General features: G+C 45.6%; 1 protein-coding gene across 1 annotated transcript in view; it reads right to left on the reverse strand.

Annotated features, from left to right (window-relative positions):
• MOB3B (MOB kinase activator 3B) overlaps window positions 1-13,052 on the reverse strand; it is a 143,932-nt gene extending 130,880 nt beyond the window's left edge. The window contains exon 1 of the mRNA XM_054986959.1: window positions 12,762-13,052. The gene's annotated coding sequence lies outside the window, so the exon portion shown is untranslated. The remainder of the gene's footprint in view (window positions 1-12,761) is intronic.
• Window positions 13,053-16,065: the final 3,013 nt, after the last annotated feature.

Here is a 16,065-nt window from a genome sequence, read left to right on the forward strand (position 1 = left end):
ACTCAGTTATGTGTAGTATGAAGATTTGTATATAAAATCATCTATGAAAGCACAGAGTTTGCACCTCACTCCCTTTCTGTCTAGTGTTGGGAAGTATTAGCAATTTTGCCTCTAGGAAATAAAGGCAATTATACTTCTACTTTCATAAATATGCTAAATAGTACAATTGTATATGGTAACAAACAGTACAGTATCCTACGGAGAGTTACTCCAATCAATGGGCTTAGACCAGAGTAATTCTGCATAAGACTGCACTTGGTTACCAATCTCCAGGTGGGGCCTGGAGATCGTCCAGAACTGATCCCCAGACTACAGAGATCAGTTCCCTGAGGGAAAAAACTACTTCTTGAAATAAAAACGTATGAGATTAAAAAAAGAAAAAAGGCTACACTGGAGGTGGACTGTGTGGCATTATACCCCTCTGAGGCCACTCCCCACTTTCCGCAGCCCCCCCCCAATCTACTGAATTTGCCCAACTCAGAGCCAAGCTACAAGTGACGCCTGACACAAGTTGGACACTTGTCAGCTTCCCTCAAGTTTTGATGGGAAATGTAGGCGTCCTGCTCTTGCAGCTTGGCACTCCAACTGCTGTCCAATGGACTTTTCAACTGTCACTTGTCCTACATTCCACCAAGCTGCCTACATTTCCCATCAAAACTTGAGGGAAGCTGACAAGTGTCCAACCTGTGTCAGGCGTCACTCGTAGTTTGGCTCTCAGAGATGGCAATCTTAGAATATACAGTATGTTATAAGTGATGAGTTTTATGTTATTAAAGCAATAATGTATGTTTAACTTAACAAGAAAATGCTGCATGCATTTCAGTTTTTCCCAACTCTTCTATGAATATATGAATTTTGAGCATAGTTAAATGAGGGGGATCAATTAAACTTACAATATTTAAAATATTTTAAAAGTTCTATTTATATTAGATTTTTATTTTTTACAATCATATCTAAAGTATTTGTTTTTTAAAAAATAACCAGGTTTGATTCAGAATTTAATATAAATAAACACAATGAAGCCTACACAATCTGACAGGGTTTAAATCCCCATGTTTCAAAACAATCCATGTGCTGTTTCTGAACGTTTTCATTTCAACATGAATTAATAGTGAGCATTTCTTCAGCAGAAAGTGTTTGAAACACTTCACAGACATTACCTCAACAATTCTTACAACAACTCTGCCAAAGGGATGGCTGTGTTGCTAGGGGGGGGGGCGCCATGGGGTGAACTCTTAGCTGCCGCCAGAAACCAACTCTTGAAGATTTAGAGAGCAATCCTAAACAGATCTACTCAGAATACGACTAAGGTTTATTAAATGGGGCATACTGCCAGGAAATGGGGTCAGGAAAGGATTGTTAGGATTTCGCTGCCCAAGGATCAAGGCACAGATCAGAAGCACATCTCAAGCCATGGATGGAGGGGGGGGGATCTCACTGGCCTTCAGACAAGATACAATAGCTGTGGCAACAGAAGTGGGAATTGCTCACACTTCCACTGTGAACCAGTGGTGTTCAGGGACAGAAAGATTTGGTTTTCCCACTTCGGAATTTCTGAAGTGGGAAAAGGAATTGGAAATAAGCGATTTCCGAAGCTGCACGCCGCTTCAGAAACTGCTTATTGCCCTGCTTCGGTATGCTCTGTGAAGATTCGGAGTACACCGAAACTTCCCGCCCCGCCATTTATTCACCTGATGGGAGGGGGATGAGAGGGTTCCTTCCTCCCCCTCTCATCAGATGAAATAAGCGGGGTGGGGCTTCCCTTGCTTCAGCTGGCCCACCGTGGGGGATTTCCCCACTGGCTAGCTGAAGTTTAAAGGGCCCTTTCCATTCCGCTTACAAGCGGCATGAAAAAGGGCCCTTCTCATGCTTCAGCTGGAGCCAGCCATGGGGTTTGAAAGCACTCTGAAGCTTCCAGAAGCAACCTGAATCGCTTTGGGAAGCTTTGATTTGGCATTTCCAAATCAGGGCCAGCATGCTGGGCCCAATTTGGAAATCCCGAATCTTTACAAATCAGGTCCGATTTGGGTATTTTTCCTGAACTGGAAACCCAAATCGCACACCCCTACTATGAACCATACCTGAAGCCACTCCGTGGTTACAATGGTTGTGGATTCTTAGGATTTACATTATGATTTTTCTCAGTTAAGACAAAAGGGAAGCAGGTAGCAATTACTATTAGAGCAAACCTAATCATGTAAGTCCCATTTTATTAAGTAGCACTTATTCCCAGGAAAGTATTCTTAGGACTGCAACCTACTTCTCTGAGATCATTCCATCAGTCTCTGTGTCTATTCTCAACACATAGAGAGGTCTGAAAGGTTCCTCTGAATTAATCAACTGATTGACTGAACTGACATCCTAAAGTATGATTTAATGGCATATTATTCTTTCCAGAAGTGTTGACAAAAACATTTCTATTGGCCTACCAATTGTAACATCTAATTTCATTTGTTTTGCCATATCAGTTTCTCAGCATACATTTCCCATCATATACTGAAGTACGTGGTCTTTTTGATGTTCTAATGACATTCAACCCGCTCTTATCTATCTCTGTCACAGAGATAGATAATGACTATCTCTGTCACAGAGACAGATAATGACTAGTGACTAAAGAAGGGTAGTGGGATACTGGGGACAAGGAACCTTCCTTGGAAGATTTCAGAGATGTACCAAATAGTTAAGAGAGAAAAAGTGGATGAACACCAACCAATTAATTCAAACCCTTTAAGTCACGAGTTACTTTTAAGTATTATAAATAAAGATGGGCACGAACCAAAATACGAACCAAAGTTTGTCATGAACTGGGCCATTTTTCAGTTCCTGAACCAGTGGTTCGTTGAAGGGCATTTCTGACAATCCGTGACAAACCACTATGATTTTTAGCCCAGTTCGTTTTCCAGTTAGTCACTGAAGAATGATATTTAGCCCGGTTCATTTTTCAGTTTGCCACTGCAGACAGCCTGGCACCGCTCAATCAGTTTCCTAGGTAATGGGGGGAAGGGCTTTTTGCAGATCTTCTGCTGCCCCGGAAGTGACGTTTTCACAAACCAAACAATTTGGTTCGCAAACCGAACAATTTCATGTCAGTTCATGGTTGTGAAACGCACCAAACTGCACCAAACTGCCATTTTCTCAGTTCATGCCCATCTCTATTATAAATGTTAAGTATTTAGCTTAGATTTCATTATAATAAGTAGCATCACAAGATAAATGCTGCTATTCATCGTGATAGCTGAATGAAACCTCTGTGCTCTATGGCATTATACATCTCACTACCTCCTCCGAACATCGTTGCAGGCTTCCAGAAGACTGTGCTGGCCATAACTGGAAACAGAATGCTGGTCCAGACAAACTTTGATCTGACCCAGCAAAATACAACATATTTTTTTAATGCTTTACTAGTAAAAATAACAACAAATCAAACTAATAATAATAATAATAATATAGTAACAATCTTTTTTCCTTCATGAATAGGTGAAAGAAGCCCTTGTCTATCAATTCATTCAGAATTTAAGGGTATATGGACATCAAAGAATGACAATTCCAGCCAGGTTGGTATTTTGTTGGCGACCATTTTGACAATCTTTCCATTCTGGCCAAATTACAGAAGAACAAAACCCATGCATAAACTTGGCAACTAAACAATCTCTTCACCTCCTGCATCACTCATTATGTGTTATCTTTTAACATGTACCCAGCAAACTTTTACAATCCTGAACAAATGATAACCACAGAAGTCAATTCTCATTCTCTTCAGTGCAGCAACATTGCTGGGAAGGAAAGAAACTGCACTTTTGTGCAGTGACGGAAAGGACCCTATGTGGCAAGCTCGTAAACAAGTGCCAGAGGATCCTGGGAGCTGGAGACTTTGTGAAAGACTGGGTCCATCTGCATGTATAAGAACACGGGAGGGAAATCTTATGAAGAACAAGGAAGTTGCAAGAGAAATACTCTTTTTAAAAAATCCTCTTTATTCTGAGATTACCAGAAAATTTAGCGGTATTAATGCTTATTGCCATTACAAGTATATTCATACTACAATATTCAGTATTCTTAAAAAGGTCAAGGCAGATTAATATTTCTAGGATCACACAGTACACAAAGAATTTTGTAGTGTGGTTAAGCAGTTTTTATGATTTCTCAGCTGTGTAAAATAGCCCCCTCCACCATGTAGATGGAATGGGACAGGGCTTTTTTTCAGCAGGAACGCAGTGGAACGTAATTCCAGCACCTCTTGAAAATGGTCACATGGCCGGTGGCCCCTCCCCCTGACCTCCAGACAGAGGAGTTTAGATGGCAATCTAAACTCCCCTCTGCCTGGAGATCAGGGGGTGGGGCCACCGGCCACGTGATCATTTTTGCTGAAGGCAATTTAAACTTTAAAAAACGACCTCCTTGTTCCAGCTGGCCCAAAGTGACATCATTGTGTGGTCCTGAGTTCCATCACTGAGTTTCACCATCTCTTTCCCCAGAAAAAAAGCCCTGGAATGGGATATATATTAGGAAGCATATATAAGCCACTCCAAATTCTTAGGAGGAAGAAAAGGACACTAGCAGCGGAATCCTAGTAGAGCTACACATTCAGAGCTAAATTCATTGAAGTCAACAGGCTAACTCTGCTTAGAATGGCAATGTACGAGAGCGGTCCTAGGCAGCTGTACTCAAAATTCTATTCAAGACTATCCAATAGGCCTTATTCCCAGAAACGTGTTCTCAGGATTGCACTGTAAATGTCACAAACAGATATAAAAAAGTAAAAAGCAAATCATTTACAACGTAGTAGGTCTTCACTGGTTTTCCTTAACATCCTTAAAAACAAAAGGCTACCTAAATGGCCCCAGATGTGGAGCTCTCAATATTATAACAGTTTTCAAAAAGAATACATAAAACTATGAAAATGCACAACTATTATAAACACTAGAATTGTGTCATTCATCATCATACATGTTGAAAGCAATAATCAATAGCTGCCTGCAATGGACACCCAACCTAAATCCATACTGAAAATTAACAGCAATGTCTGCATTTCAGTGACACATTTTCGCCCATTCAAAAATATTAAATTTCAACGCTAAGAAAATGCAAGCAATGAAACAATCAATTGGAGGGACTCGGAGTTTTCGTTTCCAAGTATCTGCTCCACAGTCTTGTGAGACACAGGTTCAATACACAGTATGTCTTCAGACCAAACAACATTCAAATATTTCCAATTTTAATGAGATTTGCAGACAAATCCTGAACAGTTACACCCCTTAAGCCCCTGGATTGTGTTTAGAATTGCAACGGAATGTTCCAACTGGATATAAACTGAATTCCTAAATTAGGATGACAAATTACGGACACTATCTGCCCTAAATTTAATGCTTTTGGGAAGTGGGTTTTTTTACCCTGCTTCCCCACACTGTGGTACATTCATGCACCTCCAAGGGGGAGGGGGGCTAGTTTTTCTCTGATCTTTCTCAAACCTGCTTTGCTCCAAAGTTTTGGGAACGATCCCAGTTAAGTTTGGACTGCCAAATTCAGATTTTCAAGCCCACGTGGAAGCCATTTTTCTTGACCCTGTCCAAGGGGCTTGTTTTTTAAAAAATAAACTCTAGAATAGTTATATTGATATACCATTGTAACGATAGGTGTAGCAAGTTCTCTGATTTCTTAAAAAAAAGAAACCTCTTTGGCCCTTTCCCTTCCTGAGATGTAAGGAAAACAGAATATTTTTGCAAGGGAAAGGAGCTGGAAATTTACTTTTTTCTTTTAAACGAAAGCTCAGAATTCAGAGTTTGTAACAACAGTATATAGATATAAAAATATTCTAGTGCCAATTTTTTTTAAAAAAATTGCAAACGCCTTGGTGGCCCAGGGTAGGTGGGTGGCCACTTCCAGGGGAATGGGACAGAGAACCTATGGAGAAACCTGCCATGTGGAAGAACCATTGCTACTGTGCTTACCCACAACCACTCTGCCAACAAGGAAACCACAAATCCTCGTCCCCGTGTGGAAGCCACCTATGAGGGAAATTTTTTCGTAGGGGACAGACATTACGGGAAAAACAAAAAATGGCTACAGGGTATGTACAGTTTCTACTTTGCAAGATGTTTATCGAACGAGAAAACATTTCACCGATGTGACTCCTGAATACTAAATGAGATCTCCACCTGTACTCCATAACAAGCTTGCTTGAAAAGTCACTATGGGGAAACATTGATAGATGGTGACCCTCTGACTCTGCCCATACCGCATAAACTCATCTTCCAGCAAGCCTTCTCGTATGCGCTGCTTTCATGTTTGGGCTGGCAGCTGTAAGTGAAAACTGTCAGGGCCTGGATGTGGCTTTGGAGTCTCCAGTTGCTGATCTCAGAGGGACACTTTGCTTTGGTGTTTTTGAGAATATGCAGTCCTCCTGTTAGCCTCTTTTCCCTTTCTTTTTTGCGCTACAGCGTTTCCGAAAAAAGTACGCCTTTCACTGTGTGCTGCACTCGGGCATTCAAACCGTGAGAAAGCATTTGTTTTAGAACAAGCTGGCAAATGTGAAGGTGCAGTATTACACATGTATAATTGAGATTTTGTTTTTAAAAATCGGTATTATTAATAATAGAAATACGGAAACAATAGTTCACCATACATCTTAATTTTCTCCAATTGTTTATTTATTTGGTGATTTTTTTAACAGAATTAAAAGTGAATGATCAGAGTTTGGTTCTCAACTTGATAACTGCAGCAAGAATGTCGATAGCATAGATATGGAAAACAGCAGGTGGCTCCAAAGAGAAAGATAGGTTGCACAGAGTTTAGTATGCGATGAGAACAGATAAACTTACACTGGAGAAGTATGTGTGGAAAGAATTTAGCCAAATTTCGTCAAAAGTTGTGTCCTTTTATGAAATACTGGAATGTGTATAATTCACTTAACAGGATTAAGGAAGAGATATTGAAGTGTATAAGGAGGCCCATGGCACAGAGTGGTAAACTGCAGTACTGCAGCCCAAGCTCAGCTCACGACCTGAGTTCGATCTCAGCAGAAACTGGGTTCAGGTAACCGGCTCAAGTTTGACTCAGCCTTCCATCCTTCCGAAGTCAGTAAAATGAGTACCCAGTTTCCTGGGGGTAAAGTGTAGATGACCGGGGAAGGCAATGGCAAACGACCCTATAAAAAGTCTTCCAAGAAAACATCGTGATGCGACATCCCCCATGGGTCACTAATAACTCGGTGCTTACCTTTTTATTAAAGTGTATACAAAGATATTAGCATTTTTGTATATTTTTTATTTTTATAAACAGGAAAATGTAAATATGTGTGGAGATTTTTATATGATATAAATAGTTAAGCATTTTAAAAAAAAGATTTTTAGCTGCAACATAGAGTTACCTGTATGTAGAGAATTGCAGTAGAACTGATATCTCAGCCATCATTTCCTAATGGATTTGTTAAATAGTTTTAACTCTGTAATAAATCAGTTAATCCTGGGCTAACAACCCTTTGAAGTCACTCTGGTCTTTAACTTGTTTGCACAACCATTACTAGAAAACTGGAGGCTACCACAAAGCTGGAAATGAGAAGTGTGGTTTCTAGGTAGCAAAAGGAATGCCTCCATCTGCTAGGAGAACACAACCATTATCTCAAAGATGAGGAGGTGTTTGCAGAGCCAAGGAACACACAATTCTCTGCTCCCATTAATTAGGGTGACTTCACAATAATAAATCTCTGAATCAACAATCCGAGGCATTTTGGACCAGATGTACATGCCTCAGTACCATTTTGCAGCTACTGAACGGAGAAGGGAAGAAGTTGCATACCAAAAGGAAAACAGTTGGCATTCTTAGGGTCAAGCTAGACATGCAGGTTTTTAAAGACCTGCGGGTGGATTCTCTGGACCGAACTCAGGTCCCCACAACCACACAGCAGCTGTAGGGAACGGCCGTTAAAAAATAAAGGAGAGCCCAAATGGCCTCAGAACATCACTGCGGGAGGAGAAAGGGCTCCGGCCTCCTCCCTCAAACAGTTTTCTAAAACAGCGAGTGGAGGGTCTCTTTGCTGCTCCACAGGGAGTATCCTGTGCACGTGGAGCAATAAAAACAGGGAAATATCCTCCCCCCACACACGGCTACTCTGAGGCCGTCTGTGCTCTCCTTTAATTTTTAACAGCTATTCCCCAAAGCTGCTGTGGAGCTGTGGGGAACCCAAGTTGGATCTGGGGAACCTGGACCCAACTCATTAAAAAACCGCATGTCTAGTTTGACCCTGAGCACTGAAAGACACTGGGCTGGATCCAAAGGGCCATAAGTGAAATGGATCATTCTCACCTATCCCTTTCTACTCCAGCCCTCTGAAAGTGATTTCTAGGGGTTGGGATGACCCTCAGGAATACTGTGAGATGTAACTTGAGGATCTGCACCAGGTAGAAAAATCATTCCCCCTGCTCTTATGTGAAGAGAAGTGCCCTTTGCAGAAGATGTCTTTGGAACTAAACCATTATCTCAAAGATCTCTAAAGCTTGCTTATTTATTTGTTTGTTTATAGTCCGCCCTTCTCACTGAGACTCAAGGCAGATTACACAGTGCAAGATTAGTACAGTCAATATCAAGGGCACTTCCATAAACAATGCCACAGGGTAAATAAATACAAGTTTACAAAGACATAGCATTAGCAAGAATCCAATACAGAGTTGAAGAAAAGCTGAAACAGAACATAAGCAATTCCAGGACTGACATTAGACAACATATAACTACCCAGTAGGATCATACTTGTAGCACAAGCAGCACATAGGAGCACATATTTAAGACAATAGGTAGTATGTAAGGCAAAATAGTGGTGAAGTATATGGTCCTTAGCTCATTAGCGAAGCAACTGAGATCCCACTTTAAGGAAGACCTAACAGTCTGTGACCAACTAAACTAAAAAGGACTCAACAAAACCACCCATTTCTGCTGCCTTCTTGGGAATGCCGGAGGAGGGGGGGGGCAAGCATCTGGCCAGTCTCAACACACAAACGTGTGTCACAGGTTGTACAATGCTTTGGTTGGACCAAGGTCCAAGCCAAGCCAATCTGAGTACTGGATAGATAGCAGACAATTTGAAAAGGTCTGCCGTATCATGTAAGGTGCTGCTTAATGGATACAAGCCTGGAAAGAGGGATCATTATGCATGTACCAAGATGATTTACAAGAAAGCTAAAAAGCTGCATTATTAAAGCGACTGTTCAGCACCTGATTTAACATCTAGTACAAAATGTAGCAGATGCCCACAACCTTGAAATTCTGGGCTATGAGTTGCAATTTCCTTAAGAAACAAAAGGCATTTCTATACCCTACAGGCACCTAGAAAAAATATGAAAATGTGCACTCTGAGTAAATTTAAAGTGTAAACACCTCCAGGCAGGGATGTATGTAAAGCATCATATACACTGACCACATAATGCAAATAAATAAATAAACTAGGAGATGTGTTAGTTTCCAGCAATCAAGAGCATTCAGCAACCTGAAAAATCAGCAGTGGCTGAACATAGCCTAACTCAAACAGGGCACAGTATCTTATTCCAGGACACCAAAATACTGGACAACACTTCCAACTACTTTGTCAGACTGCACAGGGAAGCCATTGAAATTCACAAGCATAAGCAAAACTTCAACAGGAAAGAAGAAACCTTAAGAATGAACAGAGCATGGTTTCCAGTTCTGAAAAACACCAGGCTAACAAAACATTCTATCCCCGACAATAGCCCTGCAGAGAAGATTAGCACATCAAGTACCAATCCATATGCAAAAGAACCTCCTCAGGATACAGTGAAGCCTCCAGCCATTAGCATTCCACACCCTGGGAAACTCTTACAGGATGACTCAGCTCAACCCCACCCCTCCTGAGTAGATACAAATGACCTACATCTTTTCCACACTGTGACACTGAGAGATCTCTGTCTTTTGGTGCTACACCTCTGAAGATGCCAGCCACAGCTGCTGGCGAAACGTCAGGAACTACAATGCCAAAACCACGGCGATACAGCCCGGAAAACCCACAACAGCCATCGTTCTCCGGCCGTGAAAGCCTTCGACAATATACCCTGGAGTTGCCAACATTTCGTAAGTATTATGGAGGGAGCGCCATCTATTATAAGTTTTAAAAAACGTATTCCAAGAAGATTCCTAGGACCTGCTATGGCAATACGTCCATGGAACCAGGCTTCCATATATCCTTTTCAGTGGTGGAGAGTGCCCTCAAGTCATAACTGACTTATGGTGACCCCTGGCAGGGTTTTCAAGGCAAGAGACTAGCGGAGATGGTTTGCCATGGCCCGCCTCTGAAACACTGGTCTCTCTTTTTACCTGAGGAAAATATTCTCCACATTCTGTCAAGAAAAAAAACGGGGTGGGTGGGATCCATCTTAAATTTGCATCCATGTTACAGTTACGTACAGTATTAAAAACACTTTTCATACAACCTTTTTTTAGGGGGACTCTCTTACATTCTCTGTCTTCCTTCCAGGTAAAAAGAACTGAATATGTGCTTAGGTCTTGTACACATTTGTTACTGAGCCAGAGCCAGCTGTCAGGGGTACATTTACCCTGTACAAAAGCAATAAACAGGTTGATCAACTTATGGGAGCGGAGCAGGATGGTGGTTGGTGGATACAGCACACACACACACGCGTGCGTGCGTTTTCCAACCCCCTGATCAGTGCTAAATTGCTTTTTGGACAGGGCTACATGAGTGCAACTAAGCCAAATCCGGTCAGCGCCTGTCCAATTTTTTTTTGACTTATGAAGACATACTTTTGAGTCTGAAAAATCTTCCCCTGGCCTCAGCTTCCATTTCAAAATGTGTGAAAAGAGGCCGCAAAAGCAACAACTGATACAGGTTAACTGGTTTCGTCGAAATGCAACGCCTGTGTTTAGTTTGCTATTTGTCATCCACTCCGAAAACGGAAATTGTTGTGTAGGCTAATAAGAGGGTTATAATGAGTGTTTGCCAGCTGTTTACCAGCCCTGTGTTTTGTAATTAAAATCATTAAAATAATGTTACCAGACACCCCGGATTATATAGGGGCCCCAGTTAACTTCCACAATGCCCTATTTGTTTGTTTGTTTTAAACACCAGCTGACTGCAGCAGCCACGATTTGCCATGTCCAGAGACAGGCAAACTCTGTGCTGCTTCTTCATTTCCTAGACTTTACTCTCCAAGCTGTTCTGCTTCCTAGGTTGATTTTATGGCATTTTATGGGAAGGGCTGGCTCACAATCTAGCCAGGATGCTCCATTTACACGGCCCTCCATTTCCATCGGTAATGAGCTTTGCCTGGCAGCTACTAAGGGAGAGGTAACAAGGTCAGTGAGCCTCCCCTCGCTTTGGCTCCTTTCTCCTTAGCCGCCTTCCCTCCCTAGCAGTTACGACAGCCGTTCACAAAGAAAGGGGCTCGCTTTTGAGATTCCCGCCTTGTGGCTGCAGAGAGGGGGGCGGCAGAAGGGCTGCTGGCCAGAGTTCAGAAGAGGCCCCTTGATTCTTCCCTCATTCCCCCTCCCTACCAGCCAAGTCCTCTATCCACTCCCCTTCCTTGTCATCTCTGACAACGCTTGTTGAAGTTCAAATCTTAGCTTGGGCTTCACTTCCCCGCAGAGATACAAATCAAACCTATTCAAGGCAGCAGACCCAGAATAACCAGTCAGCGACTTCCTCAAGGCAGTAAAATAACAGCTCCCTTAACAGAAGCCAGGGCAAATCCCTTAAGCAGGGAATAAAACACAGCTCAGGTCATAGCATGTGCTAACCCTCAGGCCTCCTGGGAAAAAGAGAGAAAAAGTGTTTTGTTTTTTTCCAACTCAATTCCTCCTTCTCACTAAATCGGTCTCCAAACAATCCCTAGTATTTAAAATCAGAGTTTTAAATCCTTCTATTTCCAAAGCATTCCTGTCCCGATCTCCTCATTTCCAGCTACTGGGGGCTCAAATAATGGGCAGAACAAAAGCCCAGTCACTGTTTTCTTCCAGCGGCCTCTGCCTTTTTGGAAAGACCGCCAGGCGCTTGTACAAACCACCAAACCAAATGCAACTTCCGCTGTCTGTGGAGGTGTCTGTTGTTTAAAGGGTCTGTTCATCCGAACCGAAAAGGAATTTTTAAAATCAGAAGGGAGCGCCCGCCCACTCCAGCACCGCTGTATTCAAAGGAGGGGCTGAGGATCCAGATGTTCGACAGAATTTCCCAAAAAAAGGAAAGATTCCTAGCACCAAATCTTCACTTCTTCCAAAGAAAAAGCATGACTTCATGTGGGGAATGCGATTGTGTCATACATGTGGATCTTTAACTTTAAAAAAAAAATTGACAAAAGCTTCAACAGCCCTCTCAAATACCACCCCCCCTCCACTCACCAGGTGTTAAACTCCCGCGCGCCCCCCTCCAATTTCTTTACATTGCAATTCTCTCTTTCCATTTTCGGATCTCGAGTCTCCTTCCTGAGAAAGGCAATGGGACAGAAGCAACAGCCAAGCACATGACTCCAACGAGGCAAGCAAGGTCCGCAGGCTCTTAATTCAAACCATCATGCAAACATTTGGGGAGAGGGAGGGACACGGGACAAGAAGTTAAAATCTTGGGAGTTTTAAATAGATCGTTCAGAATGTAATCGACCCAAAGAAACCCCGAGCTTGCAACCCACTGCCTCTTTCAACTAAACCCAAATGCGACTAGCTTTCGAGTACATGTGCCCTGGATCGGGCGGCAACAGCCACACGTCGAAGCGAATCCCAGCGCCCCCCCCCCCTCCTCCGAGACTTACTTCCGAGTAAACGTGAGTTGGCTCGCGTGGCAATTCCGCTGCGGGGCTCCGCGGGGAGAGGCGACGGCTTGCCAACTTCACACGATTGCACAATTGAAGATGCGCAATTTTCCTGTCCTCCTCTCCCCACCAAGGGAAAGCGCGCACACGCCCTCCTACTACTTGTTGTTGTGTTGTTTTGACCCCAGCTCGCGCTCTCAAGAGATGCCCAAGAAGCTGCAGCTGCTCCTCCGGGATTTACCTTCAATCCTTGGACTGGTCGTTGCAGTTGCTCTCCTATTTCTGGGTTTCTGGACAGGAGAAAGGGGGGGGGGGTTAAAAAATCCTGTGCAATCCCAAACAAGTCAATTCCAAACGACGAAGCCTTTAACAGATCACAGCGAGCAGAGAGGCATGCCCGCGCCGCTTTCCTTTCCTTGGGGGGGGGGGGTTACAAAAATCCTGCCTCTGTCACGCGCGGCGCTGCTGCGACATCAACACAACGCCCGGGACTCCGGCGGGATTCGCGCTGTTGAATCCGGGACGGCAGCAAGGCTGCCCCCTGGCGGACGCGGGTGGGCATCGCAAGCCTTTCCTCCCGCCCGGCAAACGCCGGCCAGGAGCGCAGGGAGCGTCGCTAAACTGTGTGTCTCGAGCAAAAAGGAAAAGAAGGGAAAAAAGGGGGTGGGGGTGGGGAGAGAACTGGTTTAGGTGGGGAAACCGGCCAAACGAAGGCCATCTGGGCTTTAGATTTGTTCTCATTTTCGCTTCTCTTAAGGAGAAGCACTTTTGCCAGGGCCGGTGAATTGCATTACACTATTATGTTTTTAAGAGGCCAGCGTGGACTATTCAATCTGTTAAAAATATAATGGACAAACAGGAGAGGTGCCTCTTCAGCCTGTTGAATAATACTGCTTAGTAAAGGGGGAGGGGGGTACGAATTGGATCTTCTCAGCTCTTGAGTTGTAGGCAGAGACACACCCCAAAGTTCACCTTGGTAGTCAGAGGTTCCATAAAGAATAGAGCGTGACACTATTAGCACAAAAATCACGGGATGTACTAAAACGAATGACAGGATTGCCCATTGGAAATAATGGGAGAGGCTTGAATGCCCATAGGAAATAATGGGAAACTGGAATGCCCATTTACTTGCATGGGCTCCATTGAAACACATTAGAGCAAAAAAAGAGGTGCAAAGAAAACGTGGAATGGATTTTGAAGGAAAGTGTCTGGGCTCAGATAACCTGTTCTGGGACTGGATTAACAGGCCCCATGCTGGAATGACGGCCCCTGGGTGTGCCAGAAGGGCTCAGGGACTGGAATGACAGGGCCCTGACTAGAATGACGGGCCCTGGGTGTGACAGAAGGGCTCAGGGACTGGAATGACAGGCCCCTGACTGGAATAACGGCCCCTGGGTGTGACAGAAGGGCTCGGGGACTGGAATGACAGGCCCCAGACTGGAATGACGGGCCCTGGGTGTGACAGAAGGGCTCTGGGACTGGAATGACAGGCTCTGTGCTGGAATGACAGCCCCTGGGTGTGACAGAAAGGCTCAGGGACTGGAATGACAGGCCCCTGACAGGAATGACGGGCCCTGGGTGTGCCAGAAGGGCTCGGGGACTGGAATGACAGGCCCCTGACTGGAATGACGGCCCCTGGGTGGGCCAGAAGGGCTCGGGGACTGGAATGACAGGCCCCTGACTGGAATGACGATCCCTGGGTGTGACAGATGGGCTCTGGGACTGGAATGACAGGCTCTATGCTGGAATGACGGACCCTGGGTGTGACAAAAGGGCTCTGGGACTGGAATGACAGGCCCCTGACTGGAATGACGACCCCTGGGTGTGACAGAAGGGCTCGGGGACTGGAATGACAGGCCCCTGACTGGAATGACAGGCCCTGGGTGGGCCAGAAGGGCTCAGGGACTGGAATGACAGGCCCCTGACTGGAATGACAGGCCCTGGGTGGGCCAGAAGGGCTCTGGGACTGGAACGACAGGCTCTGTGCTGGAATGACGGCCCCTGGGTGTGACAGAAAGGCTCTGGGACTGGAATGACAGGCCCCTGACAGGAATGACGGGCTCTGGGTGTGCCAGAAGGGCTCGGGGACTGGAATGACAGGCCCCTGACTGGAATGACGGCCCCTGGGTGGGCCAGAAGGGCTCGGGGACTGGAATGACAGGCCCCTGACTGGAATGACGATCCCTGGGTGTGACAGATGGGCTCTGGGACTGGAATGACAGGCTCTATGCTGGAATGACGGACCCTGGGTGTGACAGAAGGACTCTGGGACTGGAATGACAGGCCCCTGACTGGAATGACGGGCCCTGGGTGTGACAGAAGGGCTCGGGGACTGGAATGACAGGCCGCATGCTGGAATGACGGCCTCTGGGGGTGCCGGAAGGGCTCTGGGACTGGAATGACAGACCCCTGACTGGAATGACGGGCCCTGGGTGTGCCAGAAGGGCTCGGGGACTGGAATGACAGGCCCCTGACTGGAATGACGGCCCCTGGGTGTGCCAGAAGGGCTCTGGGACTGGAATGACAAGCCCCTGACTGGAATGATGGTCCCTGGGTGTGACAGAAGGGCTTGGGGACTGGATTGACAGGCCAAATGCTAGAATGACGGCCCCTGGGTGTGCCCGAAGGGCTCTGGGACTGGAATGACAGGCCCCTGACTGGAATAAAGGCCCCTGGGTGTGCGAGAAGGGCGCTGAGACTGGAATGACAGGTACCTGATTGGAATGACAGGCCCTGGGTGTGCCAGAAGGGCTCTAGAACTGGAATGACAGGCCCCTGACTGGAATGACGGCCCCTGGGTGTGCCAGAAGGGCGCTGAGACTGGAATGACAGGTGCCTGATTGGAATGACAGGCCCTGGGTGTGCCAGAAGGGCTCTGGGACTGGAATGACAGGCCCCTGACTGGAATAAAGGCCCCTGGGTGTGCCAGAAGAGCTCTGAGACTGGAATGACAGGCCCCTGACTGGAATGACGGCCCCTGGGTGTGACAGAAGGGCTCAGGGACTGGAATGACAGGCCCATGAATGGAATGACGGGCCCTAGGTGTGCCAGAAGGGCTCGGGGACTGGAATGACAGGCCCCTGACTGGAATGACGGCCCCTGGGTGTGACAGAAGGGCTCGGGGACTGGAATGACAGGCCCATGACTGGAATGACGGGCCCTAGGTGTGCCAGAAGGGTTCGGGGACTGGAATGACAGGCCCCATGCTGGAATGACAACCCCAGGGTGTGCCAGGAGGGCTCTGGGACTGGAATGACAGGCCCCTGACTGGAATGAAGAGCCCTGGGTGTGCCAGAAGGGCTCT

The sequence above is a fragment of the Eublepharis macularius genome, chromosome 8 (assembly GCF_028583425.1).
Source record: "Eublepharis macularius isolate TG4126 chromosome 8, MPM_Emac_v1.0, whole genome shotgun sequence".
Taxonomy (NCBI): domain Eukaryota; kingdom Metazoa; phylum Chordata; class Lepidosauria; order Squamata; family Eublepharidae; genus Eublepharis; species Eublepharis macularius.